At 46.8% G+C, this 24,334-nt stretch overlaps 1 protein-coding gene across 1 annotated transcript in view; it reads left to right on the top strand.

Moving 5' to 3' along the window:
- Positions 1–24,334, top strand: part of HDAC7 (histone deacetylase 7) — a 120,662-nt gene that overhangs the window by 21,818 nt on the left and 74,510 nt on the right. The window lies entirely within an intron of this gene.

Here is a 24,334-nt window from a genome sequence, read left to right as displayed (position 1 = left end):
GCAGAGTCTTGCCAAGGTACAATTACTCCAAGCAGAGTGATGGATCCAAAACTACTAGCTTCAAGGGGAAATGAAGCACCAGTGGGAGGCAGTTAGGAAGATGCAAACTAGGGTAAGGAAGTGACATGGAAGAGGCTTTTCCTGGCTGTTGACATCACAGATCAACAGCGGTCTTGTTCTACATACGCAAAAAAAAAAAAAAAAAAAAAAAAAAAAAAAAGCATGCAGATATCTGATACCCCTGAGATGCAGGTGCCATTAGCTTAATTAGGAAAGGAGTTACCTGATCATGACTGATTGAATGGCATAAGATGGACTATGATAGGAAACGTGCATGAGTCTCTGTGCAAGATCTGGGCAGGTGGTGAGCCCAAAGAAGGTGGCATAGCCAGAAACGAACAGACAAATCTTTGGTCAGATCCCCTCCATTTAAATGGCTATGAATTAATGGATCCGTGTTCTTATATCAGCAATGTGTGTGCACTGTTGTCAGGKGTCTGTAACAGAAGGGAGTCTGGAGCTTCTTCTCCCTGTGGAGTTATGTCTTGCTGGCTGGTGTGTTTCACTTCTTTGATCTCAGATGAGAGTGAATCTCAGAGCTCAAGCTTTCTGCTGTTCAGGGGAAGCTTGGAGGCAGTGATGGATCTGGCTCTTTCTGAGCATTTTTCAGTGGACTGGTCATTTCTCACTAGCCATAGCTCAAGTACAAGTGGCAGAGGCTATGTTGGATGACTCTGTACCAGGAYGGATAGCAGAGCTAGAATAGGGGAGCAACAGGGTGAGGTGAGGTGTATAGCTATTTGTATACCTATTTTTTTTCTGTAGTTGAGTAGCTGGAAAGGAAATCTTTCCTTTCATCTATAACTTGATTTTTGAATCATTCTTGCTTTTCTTTCAGGCACCAGAACTGACCATGAACAGAGGTGTGGCAGGGTGCATTGGTGCTCCGACTGGTGTTAAAAAATCTCTCCACAATCTGGTAGATGTCTCTTGTTCATGAGAGGTAGATCAGATGCTAGCTATGGTTTCTGGAGGGAATTTCCCTCAGTCAGGCTAGTTATGGTTCTCAGGGTTTTTCTTCCTGCATACTGCAAGATGTAGTATGGTCCATTCCTGGCCACCTGGCATTTCCCCTGTTGCAGTGAGCAATAAGGATGTTGAATGTGGTCTCAATTTCTCCTGCTCTCTTCATATACACAAAGTTAGAGTCAGGAGCTTTTGTTCTTAAGGAGTTAATACAGCAGTGGGAAATACTCCATGGCCCGTGATGACTAGGGATGTGGGGAGGGGATTTCTGTAGACATTTTTGGACTGTGTACTTAGTTCATGTAGACCTGGACTCTGGACTTAATAGCCCTGGGGGACACTTCCAGTCCTGTGRTTCTTCGTATATAGCGACTGCCACTTAGTGGGAATTAATTTATTTCATGTCAGAGGGGGGATACAGAAGACTTTTGTCTTATGGAAACTTCACTTGGACTCTCTCTTGATTTGCCTTTTTCCTTTAACCTAAAATAAAAGTTATTTAGATTGAAAGCACACATTAACTATTTGCGAACAGAAGGACAATTACAGGGAGAAAAATAATTTCCACCAGCATAGTGGGAGAAAGACACTGCTACAGTGTCTGAGCCGCGGTGTCCTTCTCAGCAGAACAACCGGTCCAGGTTCTCTGCCTTCAGCTATTTCAAATGACGACAGTTTGTGAACTCTCTCGCTTGTTCTTGGCCTCCTTCTTGGAGTCCCGCCACTGGCTGTCTCATTGCTATGGCAGCAGCAATACCTCCAGGCCTTCCTGTCAACAGCCACTCATGTAAAAAGCTTCATTTGCTCTGTAGTGGATCAGGCTCTTCCATCTGCTCTCAACCAGTGCGAAAGAAGAGCAGTATCATGGCAAGAATGATTGCGGAAACAGCCAGTTCAGAGTAAATACTGCACTGAAGAGACAGGCTGCCGAGCACGGAGAATACAATATTAGTGCTCCAAGATACTGAGTAAAGATTTGGGGCAATTCCTGTTTTTTAACAGACTCCTGGGGTGACCTTGAGCAAGCTAGTTACTCACTTGGGCATCTGCTTGCAAAATGAGGGTGAGCGTTTCCTTTCTCTTGTTGTCTGTCTTATTAATTGGGGTTGGGCCTTCATTCATGTGTCTGCTGCCATTTGTAAACCTCAGCTTTAGGTTATAAATTCTCCAAGGGAGGGACTTTTCCCTTCTGGAGTGAATTTGGGTGGCTCCAAGAGATGCTCCAATTTTAGTCTCTCTGTGCCACCCAGCAGATACAAAACCATGCGTCTTGCTGCATCTGCTCCCAGGATGTTCATTGTCCATGAATCCCCTAGTGACCCATTGTGCACTCGGGGAAACAGGCCATTTTCTGTGACTACTCAGAACGTTTGCAAAAGTTTGGTAGAGTCCGAAGAGCTTCTGTCAGCTTTATTTTATTTTGAAACTAGTTGGCCTCCAGCTGGGTATGAGAGTAAAATGAAAGGATGCGAGATAAACCCACTTGTGTAAGAGTCAGCCAGTGCCTGAGACAGCGCAGCATCAGAAGTTGTCATTCTGAAACCGATCATGGAAACTGCACTGAGAAGAAAGCTAGAGAGCGGGGTTCGGGCTCCTCGCCGCACACGGTGCAGACCACACGAAAGAGCTGCTTTGCCTGGAGACTGTCACATGCGCTAGGGCAAAAGAGAGACGGAAATCTAAAGGGCAGCAAGCAGCTCTCCACTCTGACCGGGCAGATGAGCACTGACAACAAAGGTACTCTTGTCCTCTCTGGGCTCTTCTTGTCCACTCATCTTCTGTGTTTAAATGTACCTGTGGGCTTTCTTTGTCTTTTGCTCTTTCCTGAACCTCCGTTGTTCTCTGTGATGTGTTCCTCATTATTGATGTGTTGATCATTGTTGCATTAGTGTTTTTAGCAATATCYTGACATAAGCTGTTAGGAAGGAAAATCTGGAGGCAGAAGGGAATAAATGGAGAGGCATGAAGAAGAGTGGGCTCCAACCGGTTGTTGTTGTGTGTTTGCGTCTTATTTAACATCAAGCAAGCTGGCAGTGTGTTGAAGAGCCTGGTTAACATTTATCAGGAAATACAGTTGTTGTGCGCTGTGTTCATAGCTCCAGACTCTGTGACCCAGCCCATACCCCTGCCTTGTTCTTGGTTTTACACAGGCCTCCTAGAAGCATGCAGAGAGAGAGAGATATTTTTATTTGAATCAATCCATTCTTGCATGGTGCGTGTTGTTATTCCCGACTACTCTTGCTCAGAAAGAAGCTAGACATCTCCACGTAAGCCTCTTTGTTTCCTTACCTCGTGCAGCATCTCATTTTAAGTAGCTAATAACTACTCTGACAGACAAGCCATAGTGCTTGATGCTGAGGATTGCCTGGCTTTATGGGGATATCAGTCTTGGCCATCAGACAGTGCTGGTAATTCTTGCGTATGCTCAGCATGTATGTGAACCAGCTGCTCTCCATGCAGGATGTGAGTTTTCTCCTGGCAGGTGGGGATAGCATCTCTGTTATGCTCTTCTTTGCAAGAGCAAGTATTGGTTTAGGTTTGTTTTCTTCCCTTGCCATGCATACCAGCATGGTAAAAGGTAGCACTGGGTCCTAAAGGACAACAGAGCTCTCCAGTTTCCAGGGCAGATGCTCATCATTGCAAGTTTTAACCATGAAAGCATGAAGTTATGATTGCTGTTTCTCAGGACCCTCTTTTGTGTGCTGTTCTGTGGATCATGCACTGTAGTAGGACCCATGGTACAGAGAGCTTTGCTGGACATGTACTAGCTACACAAGTACAGTTTAACTCTGTGGTGCTAAACAACTAGGACATATAATAGCTGCAGCATTTACTTATATTACATTAATAACTTTTTCTCGGAACAACAGTATTTACCTCACAGAGCCCTGGCTTGTGCCAAATGATTGGAACCAGGACATGGAGAGCATTTCTCCACTTTCTTTCATTTTCTCCACCTTCTTTATTCCAGGACAGTTATTCTAGCTTTTCTCTCTCTCTTCTCTTGCCATCCCTTGGTAGTTTCTTGTTCTCTTTCTGTGAATAGGTCAGGAAGACCTAAGATAGATGATGGAAGGACTTCTCAAWTCTTGTCTTACCTCAAAAGTGCCGAAACAGAACTAAGGCTCCCACTCCCCAGCTCTGTAATTTCCAGCTTTAGGTGAAAAGTAGTTTTTATTTCTCTCACTGTAGAGAATGCTGAGCACATGTTCAGAGTGCCCTAGATGTTTGAGAAACCAGAATAAAAATGGGAAGAGTTGGCCTTTGTAAAGTATCAGGACCCTAAAGGCTAAATCTCGTGATCTATGTGCATCTGATATGATTTTGACTCACTGACCCTGACAGGACAGGAACAGTGTTTCAAGCACCCTGTTTCAGCCTGCCGTCAGAGCAGCTGCGAAGCTGCATTTGAGAGACAGAGCAGGTTCCCTTCTCGCTGGTACACAGCTTCCAATCACATAATTGCTACTCCATGGAGCATTTCTGTCCTCTGGGGCTCTGACCTCAGAGAAATAATGTCTGCCTGGTAGTTAGGACACATGGAAAGGATGGAGCTTCTCGATGGAATATAGAGGTTTGAGAGCTGCATTGGCAAAGGACTTCAGGATGTCTATCAATAGACTGAACTCCTCAGAATGTGGTGGCAGAGGTACCATGCTTTGGGAGGTCCATCATGCCTCTGTTTTAGGAACAGTTGGARGATCTTGCTCAGAGCAATGAGGTGTACCTGGGTCATCACATGGCAGGGACTGCTACTCTACCACTGWGCATAGCAGGATGCTCTGTTACCCCGTGGCCCCTCTAGAGACCACYCTTCCTCCAAGCTTCACAAGATGTCTGTGCTAGAACCTGTGTATGTAATTTATATCTGTTTCACATAGCTCCAGTGTAGTATCAGTAACAGTTTCTGGTATTTTGTGTCTTTGCCCCTCTCCTCCCTGGGGCATGGAAGATGGGCAGGGAAGCCCTTTACTTTGTCTACTGTCTTTGGATTGGACTTCTTTTTACAGTGCTTGGGGTTTTATGTATAGTTCCCTTTTACAAAATGAGAAATTCAGTAAAATCAATTAGGAACATTTCTGCTTTTAGAGGACATTTCAGATTTAGGAGAAACCCTWAATGGACCATGCAACCGTCCAGTCATGGCTGACCCCCGCCATGAACAAACAGAAAATGTCTCAGAGCACAGCAGCACCAGCAGCATTTGGTGCAGTAGACTGTCTTAATGAACCAGGCAGAGGTGCGGCAGGGGTAGGAGTTGCAAAGCACCCTGAGACATGCAAATGTGCCAAACCTGTCAGTTGAGAAAGCAGACTTTGAAGGGTACAAAAGAAAGAAAGGAGAGGAAGGGGACACAGCACTAAGGAAAATGGAGCCCAATAATGTGATGGGAGGTCATTAGGAAAGGGAGAAAAAAGTGGAGGAATTTAGTGGACATCAAGTCTCAAGCCTAGAGTTCCARTAACTGCTTCTAGGCCAAGAAAACACCCCCAGGACCATGCTCTACAGCCTGGAGACAGCACCTCGGGTCGCAATCAACAGTTTGTGCAAATTAGAAACAGTTGGCAAGATTCCGACCAGAGAGATGCACCAGACCCTCTCCCCTATTACACACTCTTTCCTCTGCTACTTTCCTTGTGTTATATTAAAGCTTCATCAGTTATGAGCTCCAGTTCAGGGTTGTCTTTGTACACCGCCTACGATGGCGACAAGGTCCCAGCAGTGAGGCCGAGTGCTTTTTCAGAGGAGAGAGGGAAGGAACTGAGTGAGAAAATAGAACCACAGCTAGAGATGCCTGTAACCAGGTGCTCACCAGAAGCACAGCAAGCTGCCAAGGAGGCTCTAAAAAGATTGCAGGTCTTAAGGAAAGCTGYAGAGGAAAAATGGGCAAAAGATAGCTGCTTAAAAATACTTCTGTGTCAGAGATCGTAGCTTTATTTAACAGCCTGTGTGTGAGTTAGCAGATGCTAGTGAACTTGAAGAACAGAGCAGTCCTAGAAGGACTGAAACTTTTGAAGCATATTGGTTTCAAGAAAGAACTCAAAAAAGAGACTCTTTTGAGGCATTTATAACAGCGTTGATTATGCTGAGTCAGATGTGTAAATCTGGAGGGCTTGTGGAAGCCGTAGTTCATGACAAGACTGTAGCAGGGATCAGAGGCAACAGCTTGTGAGAACAAGCCTTGTAGGAGGTCTTGATCTGAACTCAGAAAAAGAGTAAGAACCTTAATAGTGACAGGAGAGAACCAGATGGATCTCAAGCTTTGGTGGGAAAACAAGGCAATACCATCGGGCAAGTGGATAATGAATGACAGCCCCAGATAGATATGCAAAGCTGAGAAAAAGTGAAAACTCCAGGGAGAGGACTGCAGAAATGCAAATAAGGTATCGATAAGAAGTGGTATGGAGAACTGCATGCTGTGAGAGCAAGCAGAGACAGATGTGGCATCTGCCTCTGGGCCAAACTACCATACTCACAGAGAGAAAAACTGCAAGCGCTTTCAACTAATGATTGAAAATAACTAAAAGAAACAGAGTTTACATATTCTGCACACTTAAGAGGATTAATTTACAGAGCTGTTCAAGCCACAGCAATGCACAGTGCCTTGGCTATTGCCCTTAATGTTATCAAGCCCATCTTACTTACAAAAAGTGAAGGGAGGAAGCAGAGAGATAAAGCTTACACCACACAGATGCGGTCATTCTTGCTGTGAGTTTTTATGAGCTCTATAGAGGTCATTCAAAAATTTGAAAAATTCTTACTGTTTTGTTAAAAAGGATTAAAAAAAAGAATCTTACTGGGTCCTGATAAGCCAACATCCACATGTACTCAGGTGAAAGCTGTGGTAGGGCTAAACAAAGACTTAGAGCAATGAACTGGCACTGGGCAAATATGATGAAGAAAGCATGAAAAGATCCAGACTTGATAAATAAAAGCTCCTCTGATGGCAGTTGGAAAACTCACTATTCATAGCTCATGATCACCTTATCTTTCTTTGAGTTTCCTGGGAAATAGTGGCGTGAAGATTTTGGATAAATTGTTCCCACTGTTCAGAAGAAGCATCACCGTCACCAATCTTCAATATGCAATCACAGGCAATACCAATCAATGTAGCAATGACAGAGAATGAGCCACATTTCAGTATTAGGAGTTTGGGTGGCTTTTTTTACCAAAGTAATAAGATCTCCAGCAGATTACTTTGAATCTGAGGTATGAGTAATCACAAAGTTATGGGAATAGTAATGTTACAGTAACTAAAAGGGTACCTCATATTCAAAGCTCTCTCTAGGGCATCACCCATGTAACAGGGACCACAACATGCTGAAATGTTGCTCAATGAAACCTCAAACAAGTCTGCTTTATTATATAAGCCTTGGTTTTTAAAATAGCCTAGTTATAAATGTTTATACTCATTGTGGACAACTGCAGCAGAAAAGGTACTATGATGAAGATCTCAAGAGAGGAAAAGGAGTGTAGTTACAAGTTAAGGCGYGTTTTGGAAATGGCTGTTGTGCAAGGGCAGGATTTTCTGGTGAATTTGCTCCTTGCTTTGGGGATAGCTCTGTAGAGGGGTAAAAGACATCTTCAGCTCTCTACGAGAGGAGATGGAAAGGAAACAGACCTTAAGTCAAAACTGAAGTAGCCACAAAGGACTCCATGGCTCGGAAAGAAAGCATTGGTGGGAAGGGTGAGTAGGCAGCGGCAGGACTGTGAACTCAGGAGGTAATTCACAGGTGAATCTGAGACCTCCTAATGTGTGTCATTCACATGTATTTTGTCCCCTAATAGAAAGTGGCCTTGAAGAGGCCTGTGTGAATGATGAGGAGCTTTATGGTAGGATCTAGCTGATATCTGTCCCAAGGAAAATTCAGAGGAATTTGACTGTGATGCCTCTCCCTAGCTTCAGAGCCTCTTTCTYCCAACATTCATTTTCCTCTTGGCATAATAAAAAATTTATCAGAGTTATTAGCTCCATTTTAAAGAGGCTATTAACCACTGTCAAAGCCACAGCTTAGCCAGCAAAGTGTTAAAGTCTCTCCCGGAAACTCTCTGAGAGAGGAAGGGAGCTGGCCAGAGGCAGAATTGGGTCTCTGCCAGCTGCTGCAGAGCAGCCTCTACCGTCTCCTGGCTACCCTCCCTGCCAGTCCATGGCCAAGGGACACATACGTCTTGAGTAGTCCACTCACACTCAAGGCCTCGCGCTCTCAGGATTTCCATGACCTGCAGTGTGAGCGATGCTGGGTTTCTCTTGTAGATATTCTGGTGTGCTCCCTCCAGCTTTGCTGGCTGCTACTTCTGTCCTACCCCATCTGAGAGAGAGGTGCTGAGCCCACGCAGGTGCCCAGGCCTGCACGTAGGCAGTCAGAGGGGACTTGCCACAGCCCACATGGCCACCTGTCAGATTTCCTGGCAGGTTATGAAATGGTGACGAGGCTTTCAGGAGTGGAGGGTTTTGACCAGCAGCTCCTTGTGTTAGCTACACTCAGAAAACACAGATAGGCCGTTTGAGATTGATCATATAGACAGCCTGGAGGGAAGGGGAATGGAAAAGGAGAGGGCAATGCCATGGATTGCTCAGCAGGCTGATGGAAGTGAGCAATGGTGTGGGGAAGCTTGAAAACGTTGTTGGTAGTACATGGCAGTGGGCTTTTCCCTCTCATCTCCAAAAATCAGAGGTGACTCTGCCACAGGCCAGTGCCCCAGGTTCCCCAAGACTTCCTCCATTCTCCCACTTGCTCCAGGCTCCTGGTCTTACTGAGGCTAGCACATATCTTAGCTCCAGGAGGAAGCCCAGGCYGTGAGGGATGCCTCAACACTCAAAGGTTTTGCCTTTGCACCCACTTTCTGCTGCTGCTGGAAATTGCTTTGAGCAATGCCACAGTGGAGAGTTACATCTRAAAGTCTCTAGTGGGATGGCAGTGACATAGACTTATCACAGGAGAACAAAGGACTGYTCTAACCCTGGAGCTAAGGCTCAGAGAAGAGCAGAGAGACCGTCTCGCCTTTGTGAGTGCCACAGACACCAGCCCTACRGCTGCCATCTGCCTGGAGCAGGCTGTGAAATCAGGCTGGGGGGTCCCTTCCAGACCTTTTTCATCTGCCCTGGCATTCAGAGGACTGGAAGGCTGTGGAATGACTGCTAGCAGTGCTTCCAAGTACGAAATGGAAAAATGACATCAGTTTGAGAGCAAAACTCCCCTCCCCTTGAAGGGCTGGCCACTTTTGCAGTAAGACTATTCACAGAGCTGCTACCACCCGTTCCTGGTGGTCCAGGGACCCTGGCCATTTCCCTGGGGCAGTAGCTGCAGGAGCTTGCTGCCAGGAGCTGCAAGCAGGGGAGCTTCTGATGCCAGGAGGCTTACTGGAAGTGCCACGTTAGCCTGGCTATGGATGCAGGAATGTCACATGAGATGGATTCAGATGCTGAAAAGGCCTCCCCAGCATGAGGAAAGCAGCCTGTGCTGTCCAGACTCAGCACATCAGTAATGCCTTTCCAGGCACACGCCTTCCTGGGAGCTAGGTGACAGCATTGCCCTGACATTACAGATGGGAGAAGCGGAGCAGAGAGTCATCAGCCCCTGCAGATCAGAGGCAGACACAGGATTCAAGCTTGGGAGGTCCAGGTACATGACGGGTCCCAAGGGTTGTTCCAGGATGGAGTAGAGGCAGGCTCAGCTCTGCTCTCTGCTCCACAGGGGAAGCTCCAGGGAGAAGCACCGCCAGCCTGAGGTGTTCTTCTCTGACCATCTCTGTCACGAGGACATTTGGGTGAGTTAAAAGCAAAAACTGCCAGGACTCGCCTCTTCCTGAAGATGGCCTGATTGTGGGTGGGATGTGGCTGCTCAGCAGCCTTTGGGCTCATCTTTGCTCAGGGCTTTTAGACATCTCCCTTCCCCCAATTCTTTTTATCTATCTCTTTGGTCTTTCTTTGTAGTTCTCTGAGTGCGACTATTTTCGGGCACTGCAGTTGTCTGAGGCCAGTTTGGGCCCCTCTGGCTCTCAAAGATGCTGAGGTCCTGTATCTCCTATTCTGAGAGTGGGATGTGACTGGGTCCAAAGGGTGGGGAGCATCTCTGAAAATGCAGCACTCGAATAAGTCACCACATTTGGAAATACTAGGAAATTTGACAGCTTGTTGATTGCTCTCAAATGGTTGCCTTCAGGATGGGCTAAATTACAATAGCAGAGTGGAAATAATACATATGCAAAAATAGACAGTGTTACAAGTGAGAGTCAGAGAGATCTGCAGATCTTCCCCAGAAGCTCTGAAGAGGAGCTGGTGATAAAGGTAACTTAGGTGTCTCCTAGTACTGCCAGTTGTTTCTAGTAATAATTACAAACCTGTTGTGTCTGACAGTCAGTGCTTTAGAAAGGCTATTGTCCTGAGCTCAGCTAGTTCCTACTGACAAACATTTTAGTGCCAGATCTTCTCTGGGGATTGAGAAAATAGGAGGAGAGCTGAAGCTCATACTGACTTCAGAAGGTGGGTTGTTTGGGTGGAAGCATGCCCTGATGAGTGCAAGCCTTACCCAGGGGGTCAGGAGCCCATGATTCTCTTTCCCTCACTGAATTAACCTTGGATCAGCAACTTYCATGGAGCATGAGTGATGGATATTTCTGAGCAGTCGACAAGTACATCTGTATGTGTATCTGTGTCCACCTGGTGGCACTGTCTCTGTCTGCCTTGGGTTTGCTTGTGCTCCAGGTGAAAAGCTTGACCCACTTTTGTAACACGCTTTCAGATCCTCTGATGAAATTATAATACAGGGAGTGACCTGGCATCGGTTGTGGCATTGATGTGCTGGGTTCCTGCACTGCGCAGTCAGTCACTCTACAGTGATGATGCTCTGCATACCTGCACTGCATGACTGCACTTCCAACCATGGTGTCTCTGGCTAATGTGTATTGAACAACTGTTTTGCAGAGATATTCTGGGCTCCTGTATTGCATAACTTCTTTGCTGGCCAGTAGGCTCTGGATACCTGGGTTTCACAGCCACTCCACAGTCACACCCTGAGTATCTGCACTGCATTGCTGGAGCCAGGCTCTTCACATGATGGGAGGAGGAGCAACAGTGGGCATAAAATGGGGGAACTTCTTCTTCATGAGGATGGTAAAGCATTGGAATAGATTGCCTAGAGAGATTGTACAGTCTGCATACTTGGAGATTTTCAAGACCAGATTTGATAAAGCTCTGAGCAACCTACTCTGATTTCACAGCTGACCATGTGTTGAGCAGGAGGTTGAACTATAGACCTTCAGAGGTCCCTTCCAAGCTGAATTACCCTATGATCTTAAGAATACTCTACTGGCTATAGTAGGAACTTCCTTATATTCTCACATCTTGAACTATCTGCTAGCAGCAGCTTGTACATCCTGCTCCCATCCAGGTCTCTGACCATCATAAATACTTCCTCCTCATGTGTGGCAGGAATCTCACCCCAGAGGGATGCAGAAGTGGGAGTTAACCATGCACTGTAGAAAGCCATCACACTCAGCAGAGCACAATTCAGCACAAAATGAGCAGATGTCTCCTGAGGGCTCTGAGTGGGAGACCTCCTCTCCATCCTCTGCCTCATGCCTCCTGCCTGCAGCACTTGCATCTCATGTCGCAGCACATCCATGACACATTCTCTATCTCACTGACCTGGGAAGCCATCTGGGAACTCATTGGGGTGTCCAGCTTCTTGCTTTCTCAGTGTGCCTTTCTCAGCAAGCTCTGAGAGTGACATAATACGTTCCACATCACCCATCTGTGCTGCTGACATGTTAACTAGTGAATCCGCATCAAGGAGCTGAGCATTTGCACACAGGCCTTGCCTCCAGTCTCTGCAGATGGGCTGGGAACTGAGATCATAGCTTACTTGGTGGAAAGATTTACTAGCACATTCATTCCTGATGTGTTTTCTGAGCCTTTTTGAAAGGAAAAATTCCTTCTTTCCCTACAGGCCCGCCTAGTTTAGTGGTGTGGCCACTTTGCTAAGTATGGAGACAGCTCTCTGTCTCTCCAGGTGGATCTTTCCAGAGCAGAGAGACAGTGTGGTTGCTGACATGAAGCTCAGAGATATATTGGTCTTCCCTTTTCAGAGGAAACCTGTGTGTATGTGTACAAAAAWACTCTCTGTGGGATATGACGTATTAGTTCATGTCTGAATGTGCCAGGTACCCTTTGTGCATGCTGGCAACTTTGAACACGTCTGAATCTGCGTGCTTGTATACAGCTGCGTTTTCCTGTGTTTGCCAGCTTTCACATGGACCTGTTAGATTCAGATGTCCCTCCTGGCTCCTCTCTAGCTCATTCTGATGAACTTCACAGTGTTACCTGTACYAAGCCTTAAACGCTTTGGTGAGTTTAAGTACTGTTATTAATCAGAAAACAGGTATTGATTTAAGCTGTTGAATCGAAGAAAATATTGTGCCCCTGGACAAATTATAATATCCCTTAAATGTTCCTTATTTCTTACTGAAATTTGTTTACCTCAGTTTGGATCTCGTTCTGCTTTTGGACAATAAAGTTCCTGCTGCACCAAGAAACATTGTCCCTGTGCAAATACCCCAGATCACAATTCATTCATTCCTTAACCTTCTCTTGAAGGCACACAGTGGAGTGTRCTTTTCAGCCTCTTTCTATAAGGCAAAATTTACAGACACTGAATCTTTATTTAACCCCTCTAATGTCTGTTTTTCAAGGGCAGGTGCCAGAGCTGTATTGCAGAGCTAGAGCAGGTTCAGTATTCAGTAAGGGTCACACAAGTGTTGCGTGCTGAAATAGGATCGTTGATCTACTCTGCTTATCTACCCGGGGATTGCATTTGCTCTCTTAAGCACATCGCCAAACTAGGAGATCATGTTCATCCTGTTGTTCTTTCTTTAACTTGATCCTCACTCCTTGAGCCCTGAATTCTTGTGGATATCCATTTTAGTGCAGTCTTAAACGTTTCCCTGCACAGATCAGAAGCAGGATTTGAACAGAGATCCACATTACAAGCTGCAACCATTTAGTGTCAGAAAGTTAGAACCTGTAAGTAGTTTGTTATGTTCTTGGTCTACCAGCCACAAGAGCAGCTTGGTACTCTGGTTTGCTTGTAGCAGGCTATTGTGTGTTTAAGACTCTGGGGTCTGTCCTTGTGCCTTCAGTAGTGCGTTAGGTTTTGGAGAAGTGGCACAAATAGAATAGCCAAGCACACAGATTTGACAGTAGGAGTTTTCTGAAAGCATGACTTCATCTCACTTTACTTTAGATGTCTTCACTTGGGCATCATGTTAAAGTCAACAGAGAGAAACAACTTTTCTAGGGTATGAGTCATCTGGACTATTTTAGAGATGAACCGTACCTGCTCTGCCCAGGGATTTTATGTGTGCTTTTTCATTTCTGTGACTGATACAGAGCCCACATAAAGTTGCACACCTAGATTATTTCAAGCATGTTTTTATTATCGGCTAACCTATGGCAATACATTAGCTTCAGATCAATTGCTGTGTTTGATGAGCAAATGTTGAGCAAATTATAACTGTCTGGGTCAGTGTGGATTAAGAAATGGCCATTTCTCTTTTAGCATTACCAAGTTTAAATAAACTTGAGAGTTTCTGTGCTCCGACAGGCTCTGAAGAACCTTGAGATGAGGTGGATATGCCATTTCTGAGCCCTGAGCTGTAGTTAAAAGATCTGCTTTATGTGTCTGACCTGCTTGGAGAAAAAAGTCAGCTGCTGAGCCCTATCAGCCATATAAAATTATCAATGGTGTACAACAGAAGGGGAGGTGGGAAAGGAAAAGGCTAAATCCTGAACTGTTTCTGTGCTACTTTAACCATTGARGGAGAATGCAGAAAATAATAACTCAATGCACCTTTAGAGTGAAGTATATTCGGGTGGTCCCTTATGATAGATAGTGGTGCTGATAAAAGTTACTTCRTCACTATCCATGCATGATAATCTGGTAACGGAGATCCAGAGACTCCACAAACTCGAGATATAGACTCTGGACCATGTGGCCCAGAAGGGAGAGTTACAGCTTTTGATGCCAAGCTGCCCAGCCGCTTACAACGGCGGGAGCACACAGTGCCTAGAGCGTGCCAGACAATTTTGTTCATTCTGTTGGTGTTTAGGAAAACACAGTTTTGCCGGCTATTATTTCTTTATCTGGCTACAAGCCCTCTGGGTATTTTAAAGGGAAAAAAAAAACAATTTCCATTCACTCAGGTGGCGACATTTGCAAACTATTCTGTAATCCTATACAGCTCCTTTCCATAAAACTGATTGGTCTGAGCTTCTGTAATGGAAGTAACAAGCAAGATCAGGTAGCAGTCAACATGTGTGTCCATGTGATGGGCTTTCACACAGTCACCACATCAGAGTTGCTTTCAAGTATATTTTGAAAACAAAAAAGCCATCGGTCTATAGAAAACCCCATTTAAACTGGGCTTTGGCTTGCTTCCAAGGAATTTGCAGTGGAGAACCCGCTAGGTTGTCTCTGCTCTTGATTATACCATCAGTCCTTCAGGCTTCAGTGAGGAAGAGGCTCGAATGTGRAGATGAAGCTTTAGCACCTAGCTGCAGGAGATCCGGCAAAGGCATTGCCTTATTGCATTAGTTCACAGAGTCGGGAGAGGGCGCGCAGCACAGGGACATGGACAGTGTGTTTGTTACAGAAACATTTAGTCAATTTGAAGGCTGTTTCGAAAGCTAAATTCAGAGCTGCTCTGGGTCCTTCCCCAGCCCATTGTTGTGGTTTTACAATCACATTTTCCTGTTTTTAAAACAAATGTTTTTCTCTCCCCTGGGGCTGTACGAAAGACCCACAAAAGCAACAGGGGAAGCTGACTGCAGGGATGCACTCCGCCCAGGGGCTGCAATGCAAACCTGGAGTAAACAGACTGACACACATCACCCCTTTTCTCTAATTGCCGTTCACTTTACGCAATGCACAGAAGCGCTAATAACAACAGGAGGCTAAAACAGTCAGGCAGAAGTGTGATTTTTTAAGTAGAAGGTTCCTCTTTGCTGTAGCTGTGGTTTCATGCTCAGCAGAAGGACGGACGAAGGTATTTTTGTAGGTCTTATTCAAGGAGTGTCTATTTAAAACAAACTTCTGGGCTGCCAAGCAAATGTCATTGTTCAGTTAAAAGAACACACGGAAGAAAGGGAGTTCGTGGGGAAACAGCTTGGCTGATTCCAGCCCTCTGAGGGTTTCTGCCATTTTGGTTGTCTGATGAGTGCTTTGAGATCTTTGAAGGTCCTCAGCCCCCGTGTCTCAGCTGGATCTGTATGGAGAGTCATCCGTCTGTTCTGTACTCAGAGATGATGCAAGATCTGTGGAGGAGAAAAAGCTGTTATACAAGCATCTARTTCCTATATGCAGAATATGTGCATGCTCCCAGCCTTTTACATTTAAATATGAACGGTTTTACATTTACTGAATGAAAGTAAAGGAGTTTAAATAGTGAACAATATCTTTAAGTAAAGTTTTAGTTATAACTTTGCAGAGCTCTTGTATGGGCCAGGAATCTGTGTGCACCCACAGTTTAGGACACATCTGCCTCTGTTGGTGCCTCGTGCTGAGTCCAGCACTGACACATTGCCATGCTCCGCCTTGCTCTCCTGCAGCAGCTATTGCCGCTGTGCTCTGGCACCAGCGCTTCAATCTTGTCACCTCGCAGACGATGGAAAATTAACTAACCAGGGACTAATGCTACGTATGATGGATCTAAGACTCTGCAGGGAAGGCTTTCTCCTTCCAGACTCCATGGCTGGATCCATATGTTCTGTAGCCCAAACAGGCTCATACAGCTTGAACGTGCATGGTTCGCATTCCCATTGCTCTGCAGCCCTGCCTCAGCCTTGCCCAGCATTTTCAGGCAGGATGCAACCGTCAGGGACCAAAACCATGCCAGGGAGTGGACCAATGCTTCCCCAGTATGGATGCGACCTGCCTCTGCTCAGCCCCGACCGTGGCCCTGTTTCCTTCCCTCATGCAGCTGTGGCCGTCCAGCTGTCCTGCTTTGGTCTCTTGGGAGAAATATTAAACATAAAGGCCTGAGCTGATCACTGTTACTCTTTAGTGCCTAGGAGCCAGGTTGAAGACCTGATCACCCAGCATGGCAGCCTGTTTACTCAAAGCGCTGCTCTGAGCCTCCTTCCCAGCTCAGCTGAGCATTACCCAATACAGGGTGTGAGTTGCTGCTCTGGCTGTTCTTGTATCGTACATCAGCAAATAAAAGGCATCAAGCACTCTTGTGCCCAAGTCAGCAACTCACCCACCACCCACCTACTTGCTGGGTCAGCCAGTCCCACTGCTGCCTGCTGGTGATGGCAGGCTGAACAGGCTGGCCTCAAACACTCCCAAGCACCCCAAATTTAATCCCAGGCAAAAGAGTAATGGAGGGAAAAAGGAGAAGGTCTATGATAGAAAAGTAGGGGCTGTGAGAGAGCTGTAATCCTTGCTTGGGTGCCAAGCAGAGACAGCAATATGTGCAGGCTCCCCACTGCATTTGCAGTTGCAGGCTGCTCTGGAAAAGCCATTTGTAGAAGGATGCCAGGTAATGCCTGTCCAGGGCTCTGAAACATAATAGACATGAGGCTGGACTTGAGTCCATCAGGAGGGAGATTTGCAGGTAAGATCTGAGGAAAAAGAGCAAGTTTTCCTTTTAATCAGATCTCCAAATCTACCACTGCGGAGCTGTGCTACCTTAGTGTCATGTTAGCTTTGGTCCCACTCTGTTGTGACAGAGCTTGAGTGGATGTGGAGAGCACAGGGAGTCTTTATCTTCCCCCCACACACCCTGTTTGAGTGCATAATGTCCCTGCCTTGGGCTGTACATGGAAGATGTGAACAAGCTCAGTGCAAAAATGACAGTGGCATTAGCAGGGAGCATTAGCAGGGAGCGTACAGCTGTACTGAGCAAGAGCAGTGATTTTCAGGACCTTATAATGTGGTTAAACTTCTCTCCATGTGAGACTGTAAGTTTCTGCTGCAGCCCAAACTGCAGCAGGGAGGCCAAAATATATCCCAAACCAGCAGAGCAACAATTTATRCTGCAGAGCATGAGAAACCTTCATTAGTATTTTGTGAGGCCCACAGGTGGCTGTGGAGCTCAGGACCATGCACAGACATAGACTACTGCTAATGAGAGTGGAGCTTTCTTGTTCCAAGACAGAGAGGTGGAAGGAGCTGTGTTTTGGGGGTGGACAATGTGTGAATGGAGGAAGGAGAATGCTGCCCAGCTCAAAGCCAGGGGAGAGATGCTGCAGTGTCCCTAAGGCCCTAAGGCTGCAGCAGCTCTGTGTGCTCTCTTCTCATTTTCACTCTGCCCCTCATCTTGCTCCAGCGATTAGGGAGCCATGGAGGACATAATCAGTCCCTAGAGGGAGGCTGGTGGCTGTTTTGTCCCTAAAAATATCAAGTTCTTCCCTATGACCAGTAGGAACTCCATGCTCACCTGCAGCCTTCCAATATCTGCAGCAGCCATGCATTCATCTGGTTGCCTTTGCACACCACCATGGAGATACTGGGGAGCTTTCTGTTCCCAGGGCTCAGATTAAGAAAGACCTGTGCCAGGAGAAAGCTGGCAGAAGCCCAGATTCCCAGACGCTTCCACACATCCAAAGGCCCTGCCAAGTGCAGCTCTATAAAATGGGGTGGGCCTGGGAGCTAAGCGCATGTCATAAGAAGCTCTTCTCAGGGGCGCATTGCTCTCATCTGATCGAAACCGCCCATGAGGAGAGCTGGAGTCATTCCTCACCTGCTGCAGCCACCACCTATGTGGCCTCTTGCTTTTCAAGCCACGTGCCCCCAGTGTTGAGCCCTGGCCCTGTAGCACTGGCACTGCTTTGGGTCTCCCCCAGTGGCTCTCCACCACCTCCACTCCCCCAGGCACAGGTCCTCCCTGTGCACATGCCATGCCTCACACCAGGGCTAAGCTTCTGCCAGCTGAGGGGCCATAGGGCTGACTGACCACCAGCAACACCACAGAACCAGGCCTAGGAATGTTCCCAGCCTTAGCCTCATACTTTCTGGGTATCTCTGGCTCACTCTGCAACTCAAGAGCACGGTGTGARGAGTGGGATCTGGAAAAGCACACCCTGTTGCTGAACAAAAGGTTTGGTGGGGAACCCTGACTCACGCCTCTCTTACTTCCCCTTCTCCCAGGCAGACCAAGACCTTCTTCTTGCTCTCCTCATCTCAGCCTCAGGTCCCCTGAGCATCTGGGCTGAGCACAGGGATGCTGCAGAAAGCCTCACCACTTACACATGAATGGGGTGGTAGGCAGGTGAAGGATTTGTACGAGCCCAGACAGCCTTTACTGTGTTTGTTTCTTGTGTCGGTAGTCTGAGGATTGCACAATGTGTGGGGGTGAAAACATTCATCTGCTCTGATCAAAATAGCACATTTCTTTCACAACTGACAACGGGTTCTGCATATGTCCTCCTGCCCGGCCTCAGCAAAGCAGATCCCTGACCTTTCTGGCAATGGTTGCAAAGGGAGGAGAGAATTGAGAGAGAAAAGGAAGTGGTGCCCCTCTGATTTCCAGGCTAAAATTACTGGCTGAACTTCCAAAATAATCTTGTTTGAATAATCTTGATTGACTCCATCCTCCAGGGCTGCCAGTTGGTTTRACTCTCCAAGAACTTCAATTTGATCTTTGCTCTTATCCTATAACTGGATGGAGGAAGTTCTCTGTAGGATGGGTTTTGCTCTTTATGCATAGGTAATTTCTGAATTAGGCTCTAATGAGAAAACCCAGCTTTGCATGTGGTAAAGGAAAGGAAGTTTCCATTGCTCCTCACTGTCATCCTGCAGGTTTGCTCACTTAAGTGTCTGGTAGGAGAAAAAACTCTCTGAGCATTCAGGAAGTCATTTGCTGAGAAATCCCAGCTTCAGGCCATTATTAGCTACAGCTCTTTGTATTTTCAAAATGTGTGAAAAAATGGTGAATTTCAAAGCCAAATTCAAAGATTTTCTAATCAGCCCCAAATTTGACCTTTCCATCTAAACCGCTAGTTTATAAGAGAAAAACAGTGGCTTCCCTTGAGATGCCCCTGGGGTAGACTCCCATGTGTTATATTAGAAAGGGAGGGAATAATCTTTAGGAACAAAGGAACTGGTTCAGCTCAGAGAGGTCAGCTAGCAAATTGCTTCTCTCAACATATCTGAGCCTGACACAACCAGCTTCACTAAGAAACTGTGRGAGCCTCCACTGTCTCAGAGGCATCCTCAACAGGCAGGCCAAGAGGGACCATGACACAATGGAGGTTGTTGCTGTCTGCAAGGAAGAAATGGGCTGAGGTGGAGTGGGAGACTGCAGAAGGATGAAATTAGGGGAATTTAGGGCACTGAGCAAGAGAAAGGGCTTAATGGGGCTGACAAAACCTTATCTCCCACTGCTGCCCCAACATGAACTGTATAGAAGGCTCCAAATCAATCTCACATTTGATTGGCTCCACTTAGCAATATGCAAATTTGCCAGAGTGTGGCCTGCTGGGACTTACATTGTGAAGTTATTGACTGTTCTCAGAACGAGCTGTTAGTCATATTAACGTTGTCATGGTGATTTTGCTGTTGTTCAGGGCTCAGGGAGCATGTTAACATCACCACCAGTGAATGACTGCAAAGTAGGTCAGGGGCCCTGACAGCTTGGGGCAAACTCTGCTCCTCAGGGCACCTATGGGATGTGTGAGGTGAGGAAAGAGTGTATTCAAAATGCAGACCATCCAGCTGGGCTAAGCGATGCTCAGGTGAGCCCTAGCATCCCTGTTGAGCTTGGGGGTGCCTGCGAGCTTGCTTGGTATTCGATAGCTGGGACAAAGCAGCTCATCTGTCCCATGTTTCTGGCCCTGTGCACTGGTTTCCTATTGTTTGTGCAGCCAGAAAGATGATGCAGAGACCTTCATGCGGCCTTAGCGCCTCGCCATGTCCCTCTTGTCATTGCTTCACTTTGTGGAGTGGTCCTCCTGCAGTCCCAAAGCACTGCTCATACCCCCAGGCACACATGTAGGAACACACAGGCTTCCTTCCCAATATAGATCTGAAACTACAGCAGCCTCCATCCACGCACTGACTTCTTCACTAACTTGGGAAATGGCCAGCACTTTTGCCACTGGAGAAATCAAGGACATGAGTGCTTCTTCGCYTGCTGTCCTACTTCCTCCACAGACACTTCTTCTGAGGTTTTCCTGTTCTGGTATCTCCCATGGCTTTAGTTCAGGATTCATTTTCAACCATCTTAAATGAATAGGACTTCTGTTCTGGTGTTATTGTCCAAATCAGAGAAGCATTAAGCATAACCTCAGTAAATATGAGTTAGTATAAAAAACCCTTTGTSCCCTCCCTCTGTTTTTGCTACTGACTGTATTGCTATCAGGTGCTGAATCAGAAGCTCTGAGGTTCCTACATCTTCCCAGAGGAGCTTTTGCCAGGGATTTCCAAGATGAAACTGCAGATAAGGTCTTGAGAGTTTTAGGGAAGGGAAGGCTGATCCAGAAGAAAACTGGCATAAATGAAAGGGAAAGACAAAGCCCCAAAGGTTAGATTYGCCATGAGCAGCTGCAGTTTGAGCCTCCCAGCTTCAGAAGGTGCTGAAAATAACTCCTTGGGGCTTACAACTGTGTGCCAGCCCGTGTGCATGCATGCATGCTTTATATGTAACTTCCCATATTCTGTTCTCACATTGTAAGAATGAGCAAAACAGCTCAGTAAAAACACAGCCGCTGTCCACCCCTGCTTCRGTGTTTACCTCACTGAATCTGCACTGATTGAACTCCAGAGATTGAGAGGTACTGCAGCTGAGAAGCAGTCTCATCCAGGTCTCCTTGCTCTGGGATGAGGCAGAGCTTTGCTCTGCATCTTAAGTGATTTCTTCTTTGGAAAGGAGAAGTGTAATTCAGTGGTCAGAGAATCTCCCCTCTTTGGATTTCCTGGAAATGCAGCTGTCCTATTGCAGAGCGGAGCCTCTTCAAATAACTGCCATTGCAAACTGTTCCCTGTGTCGTCAGCAAGGAAATCTCAGATGGTGTTGTAGTGCCTTTGAACGGTACTTTAAGTTCCTGTGTAGCACTCTCGTATGTCTAGTGAATTAGCCTATTTCTTCATTTGAGATGTCAGAGTCCCCACTTTGCACTGCGTGCGGATGCTCCCCCTGTCCCTCCTTCAGTCCATCTTATTCTCACCCCGTTGTGCCCAGCTGCAAGCGGAACTAAAGTCGCCAGAACCGTTCTATCCCATCGCTCTGCTTCCACGTGCAGTTCTCCTGCAGATGCACCTTAGCAAAATGTCCTGGCCAAAATTAACTTCCAGGAGAGTCTCAGCTCCTGCAGCAGGCTGACAGCAGAGCCACAGCCCTAAACCAGAACAAGACAAAGAAACAACTAGTCACTAGAAAACACTGAGGAGAAAGGTGTGTCTTAAGCCTGCAATTTTATGCAATTTAGGAGTTTTACTCGGGGCTATGCGGAAGTACCTATCTCCAATTAGGTTTACAAAGCTCTCCTCAGGTTAGGACCTTCTGCCAGCTCGTTTGCTGTCCGTTTTCTCAGCAGCTCAGTAGCTTAGACGTTCTTTCAGGTTGGAGGCAACTCAGGGTTAACCTCAGCTGCTACTGGCAGAGATTAAAACCCATATTCCCACTCTTAGGTCGTTCTAATCACCACGGTTGAGGAATTGCTGGAACAAGCTGCTCGCAGTCCCTCCTGTTGAAGCAGGTCTGCTCTATATAAAATAATAATGTATTTATTAGGAGAGAATGAGACAATGTGGCTCCCCCCCCCCAGGGAATGAGGGTGCTCCCAGGTGCTCCCATGRGTGGGAAATCTGAGTTCTAGGCCCAGCTCTAATGGTTATTGCATTACAGTATAGCTATCAAAATGGTCAGGGTGAAGAGCACAGGGCCTACGGGAAGAGCTGAGCGGAGCTGGCCTGGTTTAGTATGGTGAAGAGGAGATGGAGAAGACTCTGATCACAGTCTGCCACTACCTGAGGCCAAGTACAAGGCAGCAGAGTCAAACAATTCTTAACAGTGCCACATAATATAACAAAAGGCAACAGCCACAGATTACATTTGGGAGGTACAAGTTGGACAATCAGAGATGTTTCACAGCCCTGGGATGGGCACACAGAGAGCTGGAGGGTCTCAGCCTTGGAGATGACCAGACTCATTGAGGCAAAGCCATGACCACCTTGCTTTAGTGTTGAGGACAGTCCTACTCTGAGCAGGAAGCTGGACTGCAGGCCTCCAGAGGCTCCTTCCCACCATCCCKTCTGGAAGTTCATGACCAGTGGATGATGACAGCCCAGTAGTTCGCTGCATGGAAGTAGGTGAGATATCTAAGTTCATCAACTCCTTCAGCTGATACCAAATCTGATAGTCCAGGTGCATTAGTTAGCACYCAGTTCGTCGGCTGGAACCAAGGGAGTTCATAAAAAAACAAGCAAACTAGGAAAAGTTACGACAGGTCCCCTTTCTCCAGCCCATAGCTGTGGCATCCTTTGACCAATGTCTCCAAAAACGCCCCACAGTCTAAGCCTTAGCTACATGCCAGCAATGCACGCTTGTTTGAAATACAACCTAAATTTTAATGTGGATTTTAGAGCACCTAAAAACATTGCTCTGCAAAGAAGAGTTTGGCTCAACTTCAGTTAAAAAGCAGTTATTCTTCTTAAGGTTATGGCAGACTGTGATCCTGATAATATCCTTAATTAATATTATTTCGTTTTCAAAAATAATACACTTAAGACAGAAACATAACCACTAATAGAAAAGGCTGGCAAGCTTTACGRCTTTTTCCTGCTTGCATATCCCGTATCTTTCTGGAGCCACCCGTATTTTTACAAGCCGGATGCATCAAATCTAAATGATGTGACCACTTGAAAGGAAGTGTCATCAGTGACCAAGTCTCAAGGGAAATGTGCAGGAAACAGCACCAATCTGCCAAAGAGAGCCTCATGTTTTCAGCTTCTCTTCAGCTTTGCATGCTATGCACTGGCTAATTGTAGAATTTGCTGGATTTCAGATTTTGAAAGTAAATCCATGGTGTAAGTCTTTTCCAAAACCTAATTAAGTGAGTAAGTCTGGGCTCAGAATCCAGCTGCAAGAGATTTGAGATGTGCAGTTCCTAGTTTTTCCTTTCTAAATGTGTCTGTGGCTCTCTAGTGAATGGACACCATTCTGCTCAAGCAGGGAGGTTTGGGAAGCAAGATAAAAAGCAGCAGTAACAGCAAAGTTTCTTACTGAGAGTTCTTGCTGCAAGGGGTGAGTTCCTTTAGTTCCTGCATATAATGATCCTGACCCTTAATTCTTTTTTGTGTGTGTGTGTGTGTGTGTGTGTGTGTGTGTGATTTATAAGCTGTAATAACTAACACTGCAAGGACACATGGCCTCTGGGTAACAAGTGCCAAATTTCCCATTAGAAAGAAAGCTGCAGTCATGCATACTCCTAAGGTTTGCTGACGGGCAGCAGGTTGGACTGGGCTTTTCCCATTTACCCCCTCCGGTTCAAGAAGTGCGTCACACTGTGGGTCCTTTGCTGTCCTAGCCTTGCCAGCATGGATCATAGCAATGAAGCTTTCTTGCCTCTCAGTCCACGTGCCTGCACCTTAATGTCAAGGTATCTCCCTAAGATGAGTCAGGAGTCTTGTCTTTATGATCCTACAAGGTACCTGGTCATTTGAAGACCGTACCTTGAAGACAAGGACCAACTGCAGGGGGTAGGTTTGGCAGTTCCTGCAGAACTCAGCCCAGCCTGAAGACCAGCATGACCCAGAGGAGACGGGTTCTCAGCAGGTTTCTGAGCAGCACTGCAACCTCTGCAGCATTCAGCGTGGTAGGACTGAGCGCGCTAGGGTTGCTGTGGAGGAGCCGTTGAACCTGCTGGGGTTAAACTCATGCCACAGCAGTTAAACTGTCGCCTGCAAACGCTTTTAGCCATTTCGGTGGTGGCAGCAGCTGCCCCATGCGGCATCGAACACGCTCTTTCGGCACCAGCCGCTCTGCGCGTGAGCGCGCACCATCGGCCGGCAGGCCTTGCATGCTCCCGCTGCAGACTGCAAGGGTGGGAAGCCCACGAGGGGAGGGAGGACCTGGACATGTGCATCCTGGCACATGCCCCAGTGCACAGAACCCCCGTGGGTGGGTGTGGGGCGGTGTCCCCGTGGGGGGGGGGGGTCCCGAGGACGGGAGCGCCGGCTCTGAACGCCGGCAACGCGCCGCGAAGCCCGGTCCGGCCCCAAGCGTGCGGTTCCCCAAGTCGGCCCCACAGCGCCTGAACCCGGGTTTCAGCGCCAAGTGTGTGAACGCTGGGTTTGTCCCCACGGCCGTG

Source organism: Rhea americana, unplaced genomic scaffold (genome assembly GCF_003343005.1).
Source record: "Rhea americana isolate MKP2758 unplaced genomic scaffold, rheAme1 scaffold_399, whole genome shotgun sequence".
NCBI lineage: Eukaryota > Metazoa > Chordata > Aves > Rheiformes > Rheidae > Rhea > Rhea americana.
This window is presented reverse-complemented; position numbering and strand designations above follow the sequence as displayed.